The 18,045-nt window shown below is 44.8% G+C and overlaps 1 protein-coding gene across 10 annotated transcripts in view; it reads left to right on the forward strand.

The window, feature by feature from the left end:
* Window positions 1-18,045, forward strand: part of spega (striated muscle enriched protein kinase a) — a 705,926-nt gene that overhangs the window by 360,493 nt on the left and 327,388 nt on the right. The gene's annotated exons all lie outside the window — the stretch shown is intronic.

Genomic DNA, 18,045 nt, shown 5'->3' on the forward strand with positions numbered 1-18,045 from the left:
CAATGGAGCTGTCTCAATTCACGATCCTTTGCAGCTTCTTCCTGTCCTGTGAATATTACAAATAATCTAAGGCAGAGGAACAGGAAGGGAGGTGTTGTCTATTCTTATCCAGGCTAGAGAGGTAATTACACCAGGGTCATAGAGGCATAGAACACTGCAGCACAGAAACAGGCTCTTCATTTCATCTAGTCCATGGTGAACTGTTATTCTACCTGGTCCCATTAACCTGCACCTGGAACATAGCCCTCCAAACCCCTCCCATCCATGTAATTTTTCAAATGTCTCTTAAATGTTGAACTTGTTATAAAACTCGACAAGATTGGTAGACATGACCTACCATGCAGTAAGCCATGTTGACTACCCCTAATCACTCTCTGTCTATTCCTTAGAATACCTTCCAATAACTTTCCCACTGCTGATGTCAGGCTCACCAGCCTATAATTTCCTGGTTTATTCTTAGAGCCTTACTTAAACAATGGAGCAACATTAGCTAACCTACAATCCTTTAGCACCTCACCCAAAGTGAAGGATATTTTAAATATCTCTGTTAGAAACCCTGCGAAGGGCTGGAAGGGCCTGCTCTGTACTGTATCTCAATGAATGAATAAATAAATAAATTCTGCACTAGACTCCCACAGGGTTCAAGGGAACACATTGTCAGGCCTTGGACATTTATGTACCCTACTTTGCCTCAAGACAGCAAATACCACCTCCTGTATAATCTGTATAAGGTCCATGACTTCGCTGCTGTATTGCCTCACATCTTTGGACTCTGTGTCCACCTCCTGAGTAAATATAGATGCAAAACATTTATTTAAGATCTCTGCCACTCTTTCATCTTCACACATAGATTACCACTCTGATCTTCCAAAGGGCCCATCTTGTCCCTTGCTATCCTTTTGCTCTTAATATATTGGTTGCATTCTGCTTCATCTTGTCTGTTAGAGCAACCTCATATCTTCTTTTAGCCCTCCTTCTTTAGTGTTCTCTTGCATTTTTATACTCTGCAAATGCCTTATTTGTTCCTGCTTACTTATACCTGCTCTGCACCACCTCCTTTTTCTTAACCGTGGCCTCAATATCTCTCTCAAACCCAAGCTCCCTAAATCAGTTATCCTTCCCTTTTATTCTGACAGGAACGTACAAACTTTGTATTCTCAAAATTTCACTTTTGAAGACATCCCACTTACCCAATACACCTTTGCCAGAAAATAACCTGGCCCAATTCACAATTACCAAATCCTTTATGATACCATCAAAATTGGCCTTTCTCAAATACATGATCTCAACCCAAGGATCAGACCTATCCTTCTTCATAATTACCTTGAAAATAATGGCATTATGATCACGAGATGAAAACAGTTCCCCTGTCACCTGCCCTGTCTCATTCCCAAATAGGAGATCTAGTATCACATTTTCTCTAGTTAGGACTTCTATTTCCAAAGTAAGATAGATAGATAGATACTTTATTCATCCCCATGGGGAAATTCAACTTTTTTTCCAATGTCCCATACACTTGTTGTAGCAAAACTAATTACATACAATACTTAACTCAGTAAAAAATATGATATGCATCTAAATCACTATCTCAAAAAGCATTAATAATAGCTTTTAAAAAGTTCTTATGTCCTGGCGGTTGAATTGTAAAGCCTAATGGCATTGGGGGTTACCTGAACACATTTGACAAACTTTTTCCCTTTCAGCCCTTTTACAGTATAGGAGTCCCAGTCAATATGTGGAAAGTTAAAATCACCTACTATCACAACCTGGCCAGGCAGCATCAAGAGCGAGACCGTTCGTCCTGACGAAGTCGCGGCCCGAAACGTTGGCATTGCTTCTCCCTTTAGATGCTGCCTGGCCTGCTGCATTCCCCCAGCATTTTGTGTGTGTTGCTTGAATTTCCAGCATCTGCAGATTTCCTCGTGTTTACTGTCACAACCTTATGTTTTTTGCAACAGTCTGCGATCTCTCGTCAAATTTGTTCCTCTAAATCCTGCAGAATGTGGGGTGGTCTATAATATAATCCATTTAACGTGGTCATAGCTTTCTTATTCCTCAGTTCTACCCATAAAGCCTCACTAGTCTGACCTGACTGAGCACTGCTGTGGCATTTTCCCTGACTAGTAATGCCACCCTTCCCCCTTTAATCCCTCCTGCTCTGTCACGCGTAAAACAAGGGAACCCCAGAGCACTGAGCTGCCCGTCCTGCAAACAACTCTCACTCATGGTCACAATGTCATTATCACATGTGCTGCTCCATGCACTAAGCATGTCAGCTTAACATCTTCCTCCACAACCACTCCACTATCTGTTCTGGCGCTGTGCTTCCCATCCCCCTGCAATCTTCCCTGTGCAGCACTACAAACCTTTCTGCTAGGATATTAGTCTCCTTCCAGTTCAGGTGCAAATTGTCCCTTCTACACAGGTCCCATCCTTCCTGGAAAAGAGCCCAATGATCCAAAAATCTAAAGTCCTCCCTCCTACACCAACTCCTCAGCCACATGTTAAACTATGATCTTCCTATTTCGGGCTTCACTAGTACATGGCACACTCCACGCTGTATCTCAATAAATAGATATTTTCTTTTGCCTTCACCCTCACCAGATTTTACTGATGAGCCATAGAAAGCAGCTAATCCTGATGCATCAGGGCTCCTAATGACAAGAATCTGCAGAGCTGTGGACACAGCTCATCACAGGAAGCAGCCTCTCCTCCATGGGCTCTGTCTACACTTTGTGCTGCCTCAGTGTGGCATATACCTGTCTGGACACGCCCCCCCCGCTGACTGCTCCTGTGGCTCCTCCCACAGACCCCTGTATAAAGGCGATTGAGGTCTGAGCCCGGCCCTCAGTCTCCCGGATGTAGCATGGTGGTCAACTACTGCTTGTTCTTTCTTCCAGTCAATAAAAGCCAATATCTCGCCTCACGTCTCAGAGAGTTATTGATGGTGCATCACTCAGTAAAGCAGTCAGAGATCCTACTCAGCCCATATAGTCTCTCGTCTTCCCCCCCACCCTTCACATCAGGCTCAGGGACAGCTCCTACCCCGCTGTTGTAAGACTATTGAACAGTTTCCTCATCTGATAAGAAAGACCCTCGACCTCATAGTCTACCGTGTTATGAGCTTGCACCTTATCAGAATCAGGTTTATTATCACTGATGTATGTCATGAAATTTGCCATTTTGCATCAGCAATATGGTGCAATATGTAGAAAATTATTGCAGTTACAATAAATAAATATAAAAATAAATAAACAGTAAGAGAGAATAGTGAACATTGGTGTTTCGGTCTGACACCCTTCATCACGGCTGGAAAGGAAGCGGCAGAAGCCAGAATGAAGAGGGGGAGGGGAAGAGGACAAGCTGGCAGGTGAGAGGTGAGACCAAGTGAGGAGGAATGTGGGTGGGGAAAGAAGGAGAAGGCGTCTAATAGGAGAAGAGAGTGGTCCATGGAAGAGAGGGAAGGAGGAGGGGAACCAGAGGGAGGTGATGGATCTCTGATAAACCTCTGTCAGGTCTCCTCTCAGCCTGCTAACTCCAGAGACATGGAGCCTCAGGAAATTGCATTCCTTTGGGAGCAGGAAGAGAAATACAGAGTTTTTTTTTAAGCGATGAGGAATCACAAGGTGTTGGTGTTCAGAGGGATCTGAGTGTTCCTTTATAGTCAGCTACTTGGCTGCTGAGAGACTGAAAGGTGTTGTGTTCAGAGGGACCTTGGTGTTCTCATAATTCCAGCTGTTTGGCTGCTGAGAGGCTGAAAGGTATGTCCAGAGGGATCTGAGTGTTCTTGGACAGAATCACTCAAAGTTATTGACAAAGGACAACCGCAAATTAGGAAGAGGCCCAGTGCACTGGACTTCATCATAAGAGAATCTGAATTCAATCTTAGACATGTATGCGTTTGAATAATTGAAAGCTTAGCAAGGGCTTATCTGGAACATGAAGCTGCATGAGACCAATTTTGGAGAACTGTATACAGTTCTGGTCACCTACCTACAAGAAAGATATCAATACGATTGAAAGAGTACAGAAAAAATTTACAAGGATGTTGCTGGAACTTGAAGACCTTGTAGGATTTTGTGAATAAAACATGTGAGAGTCATTTTATGCATTTAACAAAAGCCACAGCCCTTTACTTCTATTATGAACATATCAAAACAATCGCCTTACACTGACGTCATTACGTCAGACACCATCTCTTAAAGTGAACACAACAACTCAATGACGGTGTTTGCGAATTATGTAGAACAGTTTCTATTATGAACAATATGTGTCATCTGTCACACATTACATTACTCTACAACCTGAGTTATAGGACTTTATTCCCTGGAGCTTAGGAGAATGAAGAGAGATTTGATAGAGGTATACAAAATTTTGAGGGGTATAGACAGGGTAAATGCAAGCACTGAATAAACACACAGGATTCTACAGATGTTGGAATCCAGAGTTACACAAAATGCTGGAAAAACTCAGCAGGTCAGGCAGCATCATGGAAGGGAATAAATAGTCAATGTTTCAGGCTGACACCTTCACCTGATGAAGGGCAGGAGGTACAGGAGCCTTAGCACGAGGGGCAAAAAGAGTGAACTACAACCATCAAGCTCCTGAATCTCTGAACTGATTCCATAATCTATCAACACTCTTTCAAAGACTCTTTCCAACTCATATTCTCAATATTATTTGTTTTTTATTTGAACAACTTGTCTCCTTTTGCATTTTGATTGTTTGTCTTTGTTTATGGATAGTTTTTCATAAATTTTATTGTATTTCATTACCTATAAATGCTGGCACAAATATTAAATTGAATTAAATTAATACGTGCTTTGATAACAAATTTACTTTGACATTGACACCTGGGGAATTTCGAACCAGGAGTCACAGTCCCAAAATGAACGGCTGCCCATTCAGGACAGGAATTTGGAGAGATTTCTTTACCCAGATGGAAGGGAATCGGGAGAGTTGTTGTAGTATGTCAAACAGATGTCAGCCTTTGCATATAAAGTAACATTGGTTTGGTACTGAGGTAGAAGTTTAGTCAACAAATATAAACTAATTTGGGGACCATGTTGGAAATTTACTCTGAGAAATCCAGGAGAAAGAGACAGAACTTCAGGTGGACTTAGTGATTGAAGGATCATGTCAGGAAGCTAATTATCCCACAGTAGGTGGTGGTGGTCTCTGATCTCTCCCTAAAAATAGACTGTGGATGCAGGTGTAGTGGGAATGTCAAACATGAATTTTTGTAGCATCAGGATTTTGAAGTGAAGCTTGGTCACTTGAGGTAATATACAGTTCCCCCAATGGTAGCAAGGCAAGAGGAGCTGAACAGTCTGCTCCTGTTCCTGTAAAAATGAACACAGAACAGTACAGCACAGAATTAGGCCCTTAATGCTGAACTAATTAAATTGATGATACCTAATTAAACTAATCAATTCTGCCTGCATACGGTCCATATCCCTCCATTCTCTGCACATTCAGGTGCCTATTTAAGGGCTTCTTAAATGCCTCAATCATGTCTTTTTCCATCACTGCCCCTGGTAGTGCATTCCAGGCACCCATCACTCTCTATGTAAGAAAACTTGCCCTGTATCTCCTTTCAACATCCCCCCTCGCACTATACCCTCCAGTATTAGACATTTCAACCCTGGGGGAGAAAAGTACTGACTGTCTACTGTACCTACACCTCTTAGAATTTTATAATCTTCTATCCAGTCTCCTCTCAGCCTCTGAAGCCCCTGATAAACTACCCATGCTTATCCAGCCTGTCCTTGCAGCTCTTTCCCTCTAATCTGGGCAGCATCCTGATGAACCTCCTGCACCCTCTCTAAAGCCTCCACTTCCTGTGATGGAGCATCCAGAAATGAATGCAGCCAAACCAGAGTTTTATATACATTATATATTTATTTAGAGATGCGGCATGATAATAAGCCCATGTCGCCCAATTACACCCATTTGAGCAATTAACCTACTAACCCATTTGTCTTTGGAATGTACGATGCAACCGGAGCACCCAGAGGAAACCCACACAGTCGTGGAGAGAAAGTACAAACTCCTTACAGTGAATGGTGGGAATTAAACGGGTTGGTGCTGTAATAGGGTTACGTTACTACACCACCATGACATAACACCCCTACTCTTATACCTGATGCCCGACTAGTGTAGGGAAGCATGCATGTACCTTCTTTACTGCCCTGTCAAGCTGTGCAGCCACTTTCAGGGAGCGCTGGACTTGGGCACCAAGGCCTCACTGTACATCAAGGCTGTTAAAGGACCTTCCATTAACTGTCCTTTTATAATTGACTCCCTAAAATGCAATAACTCATATTTGGCTCACATTCCATCTGCCATTTCTCTGGCCATATCTGCAATTGGCCTATACCTCATCTGTGGGCTGAATGGCCTCCTGTTCTTGAATGGTCTGGCCCCCACGCCCACTTCCAGTGTTCTTGAATCCGATTTACATTAAATTGCCCCGTACCTGGTCTTCCCCTGGTTCAGAGGGACAGGGGTTATTGTTGCTCCGTGTGCCAGTGTCCTTCAGAGAGACCGGGAATGAGGAGTGAAGTACCTTCTCGGGCAATGCCCTGTGGAATTTCACAAACCATAAGAGAAAGAAGTGCAATTAGGCCATTTGGCCCATTCCATTATGACAGATTTATTTCCCTCTCAATGCCATTCTCCTGACTCCTCGTAGCCTATCAACCTCTGCTTTAAATATACCCAGAGACATTGCCTCCACGGGCACAGATTCATCATCTACCGGATTAAAAAAAATGTTCCTCCTACCCCTTCTAACGGGAAGTCCTTCTTTTGTGCCCTCTGGCCCAAGATTCATCCACTATAGGGAACATCCTCACCACGTCCATTCTATCTATGCCTTTCAATATCCGGTATGTTTCAATGATATTCCCCCACCATTATTCTAAACGTCAGTGAGTACAGGCCCAGAGATGTCAAACACACCCCGTACATTAGCCCTTTCATTTCCAGGGTCATTCTCATTAACCTCATCTAGACCGTTTGCAGTGCCAGCACATCCTTCCTTGGATAAAGGGCTCGGAACAGCTCACAGTACTCCAAGTGGAGTCTGACCAATGCCTTACGAAGCCTCAGAATTGCATCTTTGCTTTTATATTCTAGTCCTCTCAAATTTCCTTACTGTCAATGCAACCACAGCGTTCTCCTGGGTTTTTACGTAGAACACCACAACTCAGTACGGGCTCTTCTGCCCACAGTGTTGTGCCGATCTTTTAACCTGTCTAAGATCAGTCTAACCCTCCCTCCCATGTTGCCCCTATTTTTCCATCATTCATGTGTCTATCTAAGAATTTAGTAAACGCTCCTAATGTATCTGCCTCCACCATCACCCCTGGCAGGGCATTCCATGCACTCACCACTCTGTGTGAAAAAACTTCCCTTTATCAAGTTACCTCTCATCCTCCTTCACTTCAAAAACAAAAGTCCGAGCTCACTCAACCTAACCTCATAAGACATGTTCTCTGGCCCCAGCAGCACCCTGGTCTCACTCCCAGGTGAGGGAGTGTTAAAGTGAGAGGTGTACACACGCAGTATCTCTGTAGTGATGTCTGTCGGTTGGGGGGGGGGGTGTTAGTCACATGGGATCCCCCTTGTCCATCAGTATGTGTAGTTGTCCCGTGCTGTGGTTCTGTGGCTTAGCTCACCACCTTAATCATTGCTTCAGTATCTGTGTACGTGTGTATCGATGTGTGTTTATGCATGTTAGAATATATACGTGTATATGTGTTAAATTTCTCTGTGTGTGTTTGCTATTTGTTTGCTGGATGGTTATGTGGTGGGTGTTCACATGCCTGTGAGTGTACTTGTGTATGGAGTGAGTATATGAGTGTGTCTGTGACTGTGTGTGAGAGTGTGTGTATGTAAGAGTGTGTCTCTGACTCTGTGTGTGTGTGTGTGTGTGTGTGTGTGTGTGAGTGTCTCTCTGACTCTGTGTGTGTGTGTGTGTGAGTGTGTCTCTGACTCTGTGTGTCAGAGAGTGTGTGTGTGTAAGAGTGTGTCTGTGACTATGTGTGTGTGTAAGAATGTGTCTCTGACTCTGTGTGAGAGAGTGTGTGTGTAAGAGTGTGTCTGTGACTGTGAGAATGTGTCTGTGCCTGTGTGTGTGTGTGTGGCTGACTGTGCGTGCCTGTGATGTGTGTGTGTGTGTCTGTGACTGTGTGTGCATGCACATGCCTGTGTTGTGCAAGGGTGCGTGTGTGTGTGTTTGAGTGACTATTTTTTTGTACGGAGTGTGTGGTGTGTTTGAGTGTATGTGACACATCTGTGTATAAATGGCGTCTGTGTGTGTATCTGAATGGAGTGTGTGCGAATGTGTGACGTGTGTGTGTGTGTGTATTTGTATGGAGTGTGTGAGTATGGTGTGTTTGTGTGTGTATATATTTGTATGGTGTGTGTGTGCATATATTAGTATGGAGTGTGTGGTGTGTGAGAGAGTGTGTCTGGCTATTTATATGGAGTGTGTGTGTATTTGTATAGAGTGTGAGTGTGGTGTGTGTGTGTGCTTTTCTACTAACCTGGAGTCTCCTGACGAAGTTTCTGTCTGCACACAGGGACACTGAGTTAATGTGGACCAGGTGAGGTGGAGGCGGCTCAGATCTCTCCGCTCACACACTGATCTTTCACTGTGGCAACATCCTGGCAGTCTGCGCACAATCGACTACAATCAACGGGACTGTCTCATGCTTTGCTTACTCACTGCGTTGCACACAGGCTGAGCAGGGTGGCCTTACATAAATCCGGTCTGCACTCTGCACTACCTGAGACCAGGGCAATGTGGAGCTGCACCCATCCCTCTCCCCACTAACCGCAGCCACACTCTCTGTGGAGAAGGGTCACCCACAGAGATACATAGAGCTTTGAGATAGTGATTGAGGAGGCAGTAGGTAGATTTTAGAATGTCCCACACTGCAGATCTGTCCACCCACACAGTCCAGAGCGATGCCACACACAGTCCCAACTCCCTGAGGTGCGTTGTGCATGGGAACTTCTTCTAAAAGTCCAAAACGGTGCCCAGATATTCACAGCTCCCTGTCCTTGATTTCATAAGGCATAGGAGCAGAATTAGGCCATTCGGCCCATTGAGTCTGTTCTACCATTCAGTCATGGCTGATTTATTATCCCTTTCAACCCCATTCTCCTTCTCCCCATAACCATTGATGCCTTTACTAATCAAGAAACCTATCAACTGTGTTAGGAGCATCCTCTACAAGAGAAGGGCACCATTGTGTCTGAGGCCTTATATGTAGGAATAAAGACATAGATTATTTTCTAAACGGGGAGCAAAATCAGAAATGACAGGTGCAAAGGGACTTGGGAGTTCTTATGTAGGATTTCCTAAAAGTTAACAGAACATAGAACATAACAGCACAGTACAGACACTTTGGTTCATGTTGATTTGCTGAACTTTGCGCCTACTATAAGATTAATCTAACCCTGCTCTCCCACAGTATCATCCACGTGCCTGTCTAAAAGACTCTTAAATATCTCTAATGTATCTGCCTCTCTCACTACCCCGGCAACCATACACCCCACTCTCTGAGCCTTTATCTGAAATTCCCTCCCCCACCCCAACCCCGTATTTTCCTCTAATCACCTTAAAATTATATTGCACGTGTTAGCTATTACCTTAAAATGAACTTGGAGGTTGACTCAGTAGGACAGAAGACAAATGCAATGTTAGAATTCATTTTGGGAGAACTTGAATATAAGAGTGAGGATGTAATGCTGAGGCTTTATAAGGCAGTGGTCAGGCCACATGTGAAGTCTTGTTAGCAGTTTTGGCCCCTTATCTAAAAAAGATGTGCTGGCATTGGAGATGATCTGGAGGACATTCATAAGAATGGTCCCAGAAATGGAAGGGTTAATGTATGAGAAGTGTTTGATTCTGGGCCTGTACTTTCTGAAGTCTTAGAAGAATGAAGAGGAGTCTCATTAAAACTTACTGAATATTGAAAGGCTTAGCTAGAGTAAACATGGAGAGGATGTTTCCCATAGTGGGTGAGTCTAGGACCGGGGGCATAACCTCATCTTAGAGGGACATCTATTTAGAAAAGACATGAGGAGGAATTTCTTTAGCCAGAGGGGAGAGAAACTGGAATTCATTGCCACAGACAGCTGTGGCTGCCAAGTCATTAGATATATTTAAAGTGGAGGTTGATTGATTTTTGATTAGTAGGTTGTCAAAGGTTATGAGGAGAAGGTAGGAGCATGGGGTTGAGAGCAAGAGAATAACTAGGGAGAGGGGCAAGGATAAAGGGGGAACATTTACTTGGATGCAGAGAATATGAGTGAGGTACTTAATGAGTGCTTCAGTATTTACCAAGGAAAAGGATATGAAGGACTAGGAGATCAGTGCTGAGTGTATAAATACATTAGGGTGTTTAGAGGTTAAAGAGGAGGAAATGTTGGATCTCCCAATGAGTGGATAAGTCCCCAGGGCCTGATGGAATTTACCCAGGTTATTGAAGGAGGCAAGAGATGAGATTGCTGCCCCCTTGACCTGTATCTTTGTGTCCTCTCTAGTCACAGGCGAGCTCCCAGAGGGCTGACAAGTGGCTAATGCTGTACCTCTGTTTAAGAAGGGAACAAGGGAAAATTCTGGGAACTGTAGACCAGTGAGTCTCATGTCAATTGTAGGGAAATTGCTGGAGAAAATTCTTAGGGATACAATATATGAGTATTTGGAAACCCATGGCCTATTTAAGAAGAGCCAGCATGGCTTTGTGCATGGCAGGTTTTGCCTTACCAACTTGATTGAGTTTGTTGACAACGTGATGAGGGTAGGACAGTGGATGTTGTCTACATGGATTTTAGTAAGGTGGTTGACGAAGCCCTTCATGGAGGCTAATCCAAAAGATTAAGATGCATGGGGTCTGCAGTGAATAGGTTGTTTGGATTCAGAACTGGCTTGCACATAGAAGACGGGGGGTAGTGGTTGAAAGGACTTATTCGAGCTGGAGGTCTGTGATTAGTGGTGTTCCACAGGGATCTGTTGTGGGACCTCTGCTGTTTGTGATGTATATAAATGACCTGGATGAAAAAGTAGATGGATGGGTTAGAATGTCTGCAGATGATACCAAGATTGGTGGAGTTGTAGATAGTGTAGAAGCCTGGCAAAGAATGCAGGGTGCGTTGAAGGTGAGAGAGGGTAGGTTCAAGGGGAATGTAAGGAGTAGGTTTTTTTTTTACTAAGAATGATGGATGCCTGGAATGTGCTACCTGGTATGGTGGTAGAGGCAAATACATTAGAGGCTTTTAAGAGATGTTCAGATAGGCACATAAGGAAGATGAAAGGACAGGGACATGGTGTGGGAGGAGAGATTAGTCATTGGGTGTTTTATGATTTGGTTTTTAGTTGGTTTGGCTCAACATTGTGGGCCAGGGGGTCTGTTCCTGTGCTGTTCCTATGTTCTATGAGAGGGATAATAAATCAGCCATGATAGAATGGCAGAGCAGACTTGATGGGCTGAATGGCCTAATTCTGCTCCTTTGTCTTTTGGTCTTATGGTTCTGTTGAGAAGCCAGCACAATGCTGCCGGGCTCAGCAGCTCATTGTGTCCAAAGAGCTTAGGCCATTAGTAGTTGTAACGTGAACCTCAAACCCAACCTGTGTCAGTCTGTCGTTGGGTTGAAATGGATTAATCCTTGTGCTCAGTGTCCTATTGACAGATGTCACTTGTCTGTGTAACTGTTGAATTCACTGTATTAGTGCCCAGTGTACTGAAACCAAACATCTACTGTTGTTGACTGTAGGTTATTCTGTCAGGGTGTATAAATACAGGGTTCTTCTCTGAAATCACTCTCAGTGACACGTCTTGAATCTCTGTATTGTACAGATCACCACAGTTCCACCAGCCTTTGACTTAATGGAGCCCAGTGCTCTGCTTGTGTAAAAAGCAATAGCCCACATGTACCAGAGCGAGAACCTTGTTGTTACAGTATCATTATGTAAAGGCCATTCAACCCACAAGGCAGTGCTGGCAATGGGAAAATAATGGTCTGTTTCAATGTTTATTGCTGGGGGTTGTGTTTGTACCAGATCTCCAGAGAGACTTCCCTCCCCCAGACAGTTCTCCAAGATAGTGTCAGAGAGAGCCAGGAAAGTCTCGATGTAAGGTTTCAGAGGGAAGATAGCAACATTAGATTTCTGTTCCCCTCGAACTGTGGGTACACAGTCACGGATTACTGACACAGACTCACAAGCAATGTCCCTATGACCCCACACGGTCACAGGGAGAACGTGCAAGCTCCTTACAGACAGCAGTGGAATTGAAGCCCAGTCGCTGGTGCTGTAATAATGTTATGCTAACTACCATGTCACCCCTGCAGACACACATAACACACTCACACTAATACACACAAACACACAACATACTTAAGTGCACACAGGTATAAACAACACAAATATGCACATATATAAATGTGCATAAGTGCGCGTGCACACACACTTACATGCACAAATGTACACAAAAAAGTATACAAAGGCACAAAACAACAAACTTCACAGCTGATCTCAGTGACAATAAACCTGGTTCTCATTCTGAGTCTGTGCATTGTAAAAGTTAGACTGGTACAGGTTGTGGTGTGTGGAACTTGCAAGGCTAACAGAAATGACTTCTGCTGGTTGGGGAGTTGGAACCAACGGTCTGATCTCCAAGTGGTGCAGGAGCAAAGTGAAAGACAGTCCAGTGTGCTGGTGGGAATTTGCCTAATGGAAGATCAGTATCCAGTTTTAAACCTGGTATTGAGAGAGCTGAGGGAGACAGGGAAATGGAGGGTCTGTGGCGTGAAGTCACAGAACACTAATCTGTTAAATGCTAGTACAGGCTCAGTGGGCTGAATGGCCTCCTGCTGTTCCTACATCTTTGTGACTTGGTTGCTAAAGATGCCGAGGTCAAAGTTTGTTTCATTTTGTTGTTTTAAAACAGAGTGATATTTACACTAGATAAACAACTTTTAAATAGGCCACACAAAATCCAGGTCAGGCAGCAGTTTATGGAGGAGAATAAACAGTCAGTGCTTCAGGCCAAAGCCCTTCATTAGGACTGGAAAGGAAGGGGACAGAAGCCAGAATAAGAAAATGGGGGGGAGAGGAGATTAGTACAAGAAGGCAGGTGATGGGCAAGATTAGGTGTGAGGGGAGGTATCAACCTGATAGCATGAACATTGATTTCTCAAACTTTCAGTAATTTCTACCCCTCCTCTCCTCTCTTATTCCATTCCCCAGTCTGCTTTCTATCTCAACCCCTCATCTGCCCATCTCCTTCCTTTTCTTCTATGGTCATCTGTCCTTTCCTATAAGAATTCTTCATCTTCAGGTATTTTCCTCTTCAGCCTATCGCCTCCCAGCTTCTTGTTTCATCCCCCTCCCCCAGCCACTCATCCTCCCCTTCACCCTGGTCTCAGCGACACCTCGAACAACTGAACACGGTCGTAGGAGTCAACACTTGAATGTCTCTGCACTGATATCTCTGCTCCACACCAGCCCCCTCTTGTAGAATTATAAGACCATAGGAACCAAATTAGGCCATTTGGCCATTCGAGTCTGCTCCGCCATTTCATCATGGCTGAGTTATTATCCCTCTCAACCCTATTCTCCTGTTTTCTACCCATATCTTTGACACCAATTCTAATCAAGAACCTGTCAACCTCTGCTTTAAATGTACCCACTGACTTGGCTTCCACAGCTGTCTGTGGCAAAGAATTCCACAGATTCACCACACTCTGGCTAAAGAAACTCTTACTGAATTCTGACTCTCCCAATATTGAAAATATCTCTCCTCTATCTAGGCCTTTCAATATTCAGTAGGTTTCAATGTGATCCCACTCATTCTCCTAAACTCCTGAGAGTACAGGCCCAGAGCTATTAAATACTACTCATACAATGATCCTTTCCTTTCTGGGATCACCCTCATAAACCTCCTCTCCCTAGCTTTTTATCCAACTTACCATTAAGCCCTTCTAATGCTCCCCCCTCTATCCCCCATCCTCTTGTGCTTTCCCCATTCCCCCTCTATCCCCATCCTCGTGTTTCCACATTCCCCCTCTATCCCCCATCCTCGTGTCTCCCCATTCCCCCTCTATCCATCCTCGTGTCTCCCTATTCCCCCTCTATCCTCCATCCTCGTGTCTCACAATTCCCCCTCTATCCCCATCCTCATGTAAGTGTTTTCCCCATTCCCCTCTATCCCCCATCCTCATGTAAGTATTTTCCCCATTCCCCTCTATCCCCCATCCTCATGTAAGTATTTTCCCCATCCCCCTCTATCCCCATCCTCTTGTAAGTGTGATCCCCATTCCCCCTCTATCCTCCATCCTCGTCTCCCTATTCCCCCTCTATCCCCCATCCTCGTGTCTCCCCATTCCCCCTCTATCCTCCATCCTCATGTCTCCCCATTCCCCCTCTATCCCCATCCTCGTGTTTTCACATTCCCCCTCTATCCTCCATCCTCGTGTCTCCCCATTCCCCCTCTATCCTCCATCCTCGTGTCTCCCCATTCCCCCTCTATCCCCATCCTCGTGTCTCCCCATTCCCCCTCTATCCCCATCCTTGTGTCTCCCCATTCCCCCTCTATCCTCCATCCTCGTGTCTCCCCATTCCCCCTCTATCCTCCATCCTCGTGTCTCCCCATTCCCCCTCTATCCCCATCCTCGTGTTTTCACATTCCCCCTCTATCCTCCATCCTCGTGTCTCCCCATTCCCCCTCTATCCCCATCCTCGTGTCTCCCCATTCCCCCTCTATCCCCATCCTCGTGTCTCCCCATTCCCCCTCTATCCCCATCCTCGTGTTTTCACATTCCCCCTCTATCCCCCATCCTCGTGTTTCCACATTCCCCCTCTATCCCCATCCTCGTGTCTCCCCATTCCCCCTCTATCCCCATCCTCTTGTGTTTTCCCCATTCCCCCTCTATCCTCCATCCTCGTGTCTCCCTATTCCCCTCTATCCCCCATCCTCGTGTCTCCCCATTCCCCCTCTATCCTCCATCCTCGTGTTTCCACATTCCCCCTCTATCCCCATCCTCGTGTTTCCACATTCCCCCTCTATCCCCCATCCTCGTGTCTCCCCATTCCCCCTCTATCCATCCTCGTGTCTCCCCATTCCCCCTCTATCCTCCATCCTCGTGTCTCCCCATTCCCCCTCTATCCCCCATCCTCGTGTCTCCCCATTCCCCCTCTATCCCCATCCTCTTGTGCTTCCCCATTCCCCTTCTATCCCCATCCTCATGTAAGTATTTTCCCCAATCCCCTCTATCCCCCATCCTCGTGTCTCCCCATTCCCCCTCTTTCCTCCATCCTCGTGTCTCCCCATTCCCCCTCTATCCTCCATCCTCGTGTCTCCCTATTCCCCCTCTATCCCCATCCTCTTGTAAGTGTTATCCCCATTCCCCCTCTATCCTCCATCCTCGTGTCTCCCTATTCCCCCTCTACCCCCATCCTCATGTAAGTGTGTTCCACATTCTCCCACCGCACTCTCAAGCCTCCAGTTAAAGGGCTCTCAACTGAATTCCTGACTGGATTTGTCAGGGACCTATTTCTACAGCATCTTCCCTGAAAATGATCACCTCACATCATCCGTACAAATGTCAGCTTCCCCAGAGCCACACTGAGATGCTCATAAATTTATTTTTGATATGAATTCAGCTCAAGTACTCACCTCCCACGTTCAAGAGTTCAATCCAAAAACTAGATAGAAATTCCACACAAATAATATTATAAAGATTAAAGATTAGCTTTATTTGTCACAGATACATTGAAACATCAAAACATACAGTGAAATGTATCATTTGCATCAGCAGCCATCATAGACCGAGGATGTACTGGAGATTCGCCACGCTTCTGGCACCAGCATGTTATGCCCTCAACTTACTAATCATGACCCGTATGTCTTTGGATACCAGGACACCCAGAGGAAACCCACAGAGTTACAGGAAGAACAAACAAACTCCTTACAAACGGCATCGGGAATTGAACCCCGATTTTATAGCTGACACTACGCTACCGTGCCACCTAGAGCATGTCGATATAATACAGAACAGTACAATACAGGAAAAGCCTTTTGGCCCACAACTTAATTATATTAGTCGTCAATTTCCCAACTAAACTAATCCTGTGTGCCTACACCATGTCCCTATCTCCCATTCTCTGCATAATCCTGTGCCTGTCCAAAAGCCGCTTGAACACCTGTATCGAATCCACCTTCACCACCACCCCAGTGGTGTATTCCAGTCATCAGCCATTCTCCGTGGGCGAGGAAAAAAAACTTCCCTGCACATCTCCTTTGAACTTTACCCCTCCCATTTGAAATGCATACCCTCTAGTACACCTGGGGATGGCCAGAAGCATTTTATCCCTGCCACTTAAGATGGAGTCATAGAGCACAACAGCAAAGAAATAGGCCCTTCAGCCCATCTAGTCTGGGCCTAACTGTTATTCTCCCTATTCCCATTGACCCAAACGTAAACCATATCCCTCCATACCTCTCCCATCCACGTACTTATCCAAAGCTCTTAAATGTGGAAAACAAATTTGTGTCCACCATTTCCACTGGCAGCTTGTTCCACACTCTCACCACCCTTTGAATGAAGAGGTTCCCCTTCAATATTTTGGTCTTCACCCTTAACCTATGACCTCTCACCCAACTTCAGTGGAAAAAAAGCCTGTTTGTATTTACCCTATCTATACCACTCATAATTTTGGACTCTATTAAATCTCTCCTCATTTTCCTAGGCTCCAGGGAATAAAGTCCTAGCCTATTCAACCTTTCCCTATAACTCAGGTCCTCAAGTTCTGGCAAAATCCTTGTAAGTTTTCTCTGCACTCTTTCAGTCTTACTGATAACATTTTTCAATCTTATTGAGTTTTATCACACCTGGGAATAAGAAATTACACGTACCTTTATCCCCAGCTATTAGTAAAATGATCCCAGCCCTGAGCTGTGGTCCTGTTTCATGTTCTTCCAATCACCGGTGTTGAGAACCCCCCTCTCTCAGAGGGTGAGGGGATAGTGTTCAGATCTTCTAATTGCTGAGGCAGGTGGAGCTCAGCCTGGAGATGGGGCGGAGGGTTAGAGATCTTGCTGCGGACAACATATTCACTGATGACTCAGAGTCAGAGCCAGGTTTATTGTTCATATGTCATGGATTTTGAATCAGAGTCAGAATCAGGTTTAATATCACTGGCATATGTCGTGAAATTTGTTGACTTGTGGCAGCAATACAGTGCAATACACAGTAATAAAAATATAAATTATAATGAGAAAACATAGATATATATTTATAAATTAAATAAGTAGTGCAAAAAGAGAGCCAAAAAAAACAATAAATATAGTAGTGTCCATGGTTCATTGTCCATTCAGAAATCTGATGGCAGATGGATGCTTTGCAAGACATCAAAATTACTGTGAGTTGCAAAAATAAGTAGTATAAAAGACAAATAAAAGATAAATGATTAGCTTTATTTTCTAACGATGATCTTTATTTGTCACATGTATATTGAAACATACAGTGAAATGGAGCGTTTTGCATCAACGACCAACACAGTCCAAGGATTGTGCTGGGGGCAGCCCACAAGTGTGGCCATGCTTTTGGCACCAACATAGCGTGCCCATAGCTTACTAATCCGACAGTTTTGGAATCCACATGGTCATGGGGAGAGTGTACCAACTCCTTGCAGGACAATGATGGGAATCAAGCCCCAATCTGCCTCTAGCATTTTAAAGTGTTGCAGTAACCATTACACTAAGGTGCTGGCCAATGTTCATGGGTTAGCCATCAATGTAGAACTGTAAAATAAATGTAGGGCAGCACAGAGGCATGACAGGTAGAAGCACTGCTTCTCAGTGCCAGGTGGACCCTGACCTTGGGTGCTGTCTGTGTGGAGCTTGCACGTTCTCCATGTGACCGCATGGGTTCCCCCCACCCCCCGGGTTCTCTCCCACATCTCTGAGATGTGCAGATTTGTAGGTTAATTAACTCTAGTGTATGGTTGAGGGGTAGAATCTAGGGAGA

The sequence above is a fragment of the Hemitrygon akajei genome, chromosome 5 (genome assembly GCF_048418815.1).
Source record: "Hemitrygon akajei chromosome 5, sHemAka1.3, whole genome shotgun sequence".
NCBI classification, from domain to species: domain Eukaryota; kingdom Metazoa; phylum Chordata; class Chondrichthyes; order Myliobatiformes; family Dasyatidae; genus Hemitrygon; species Hemitrygon akajei.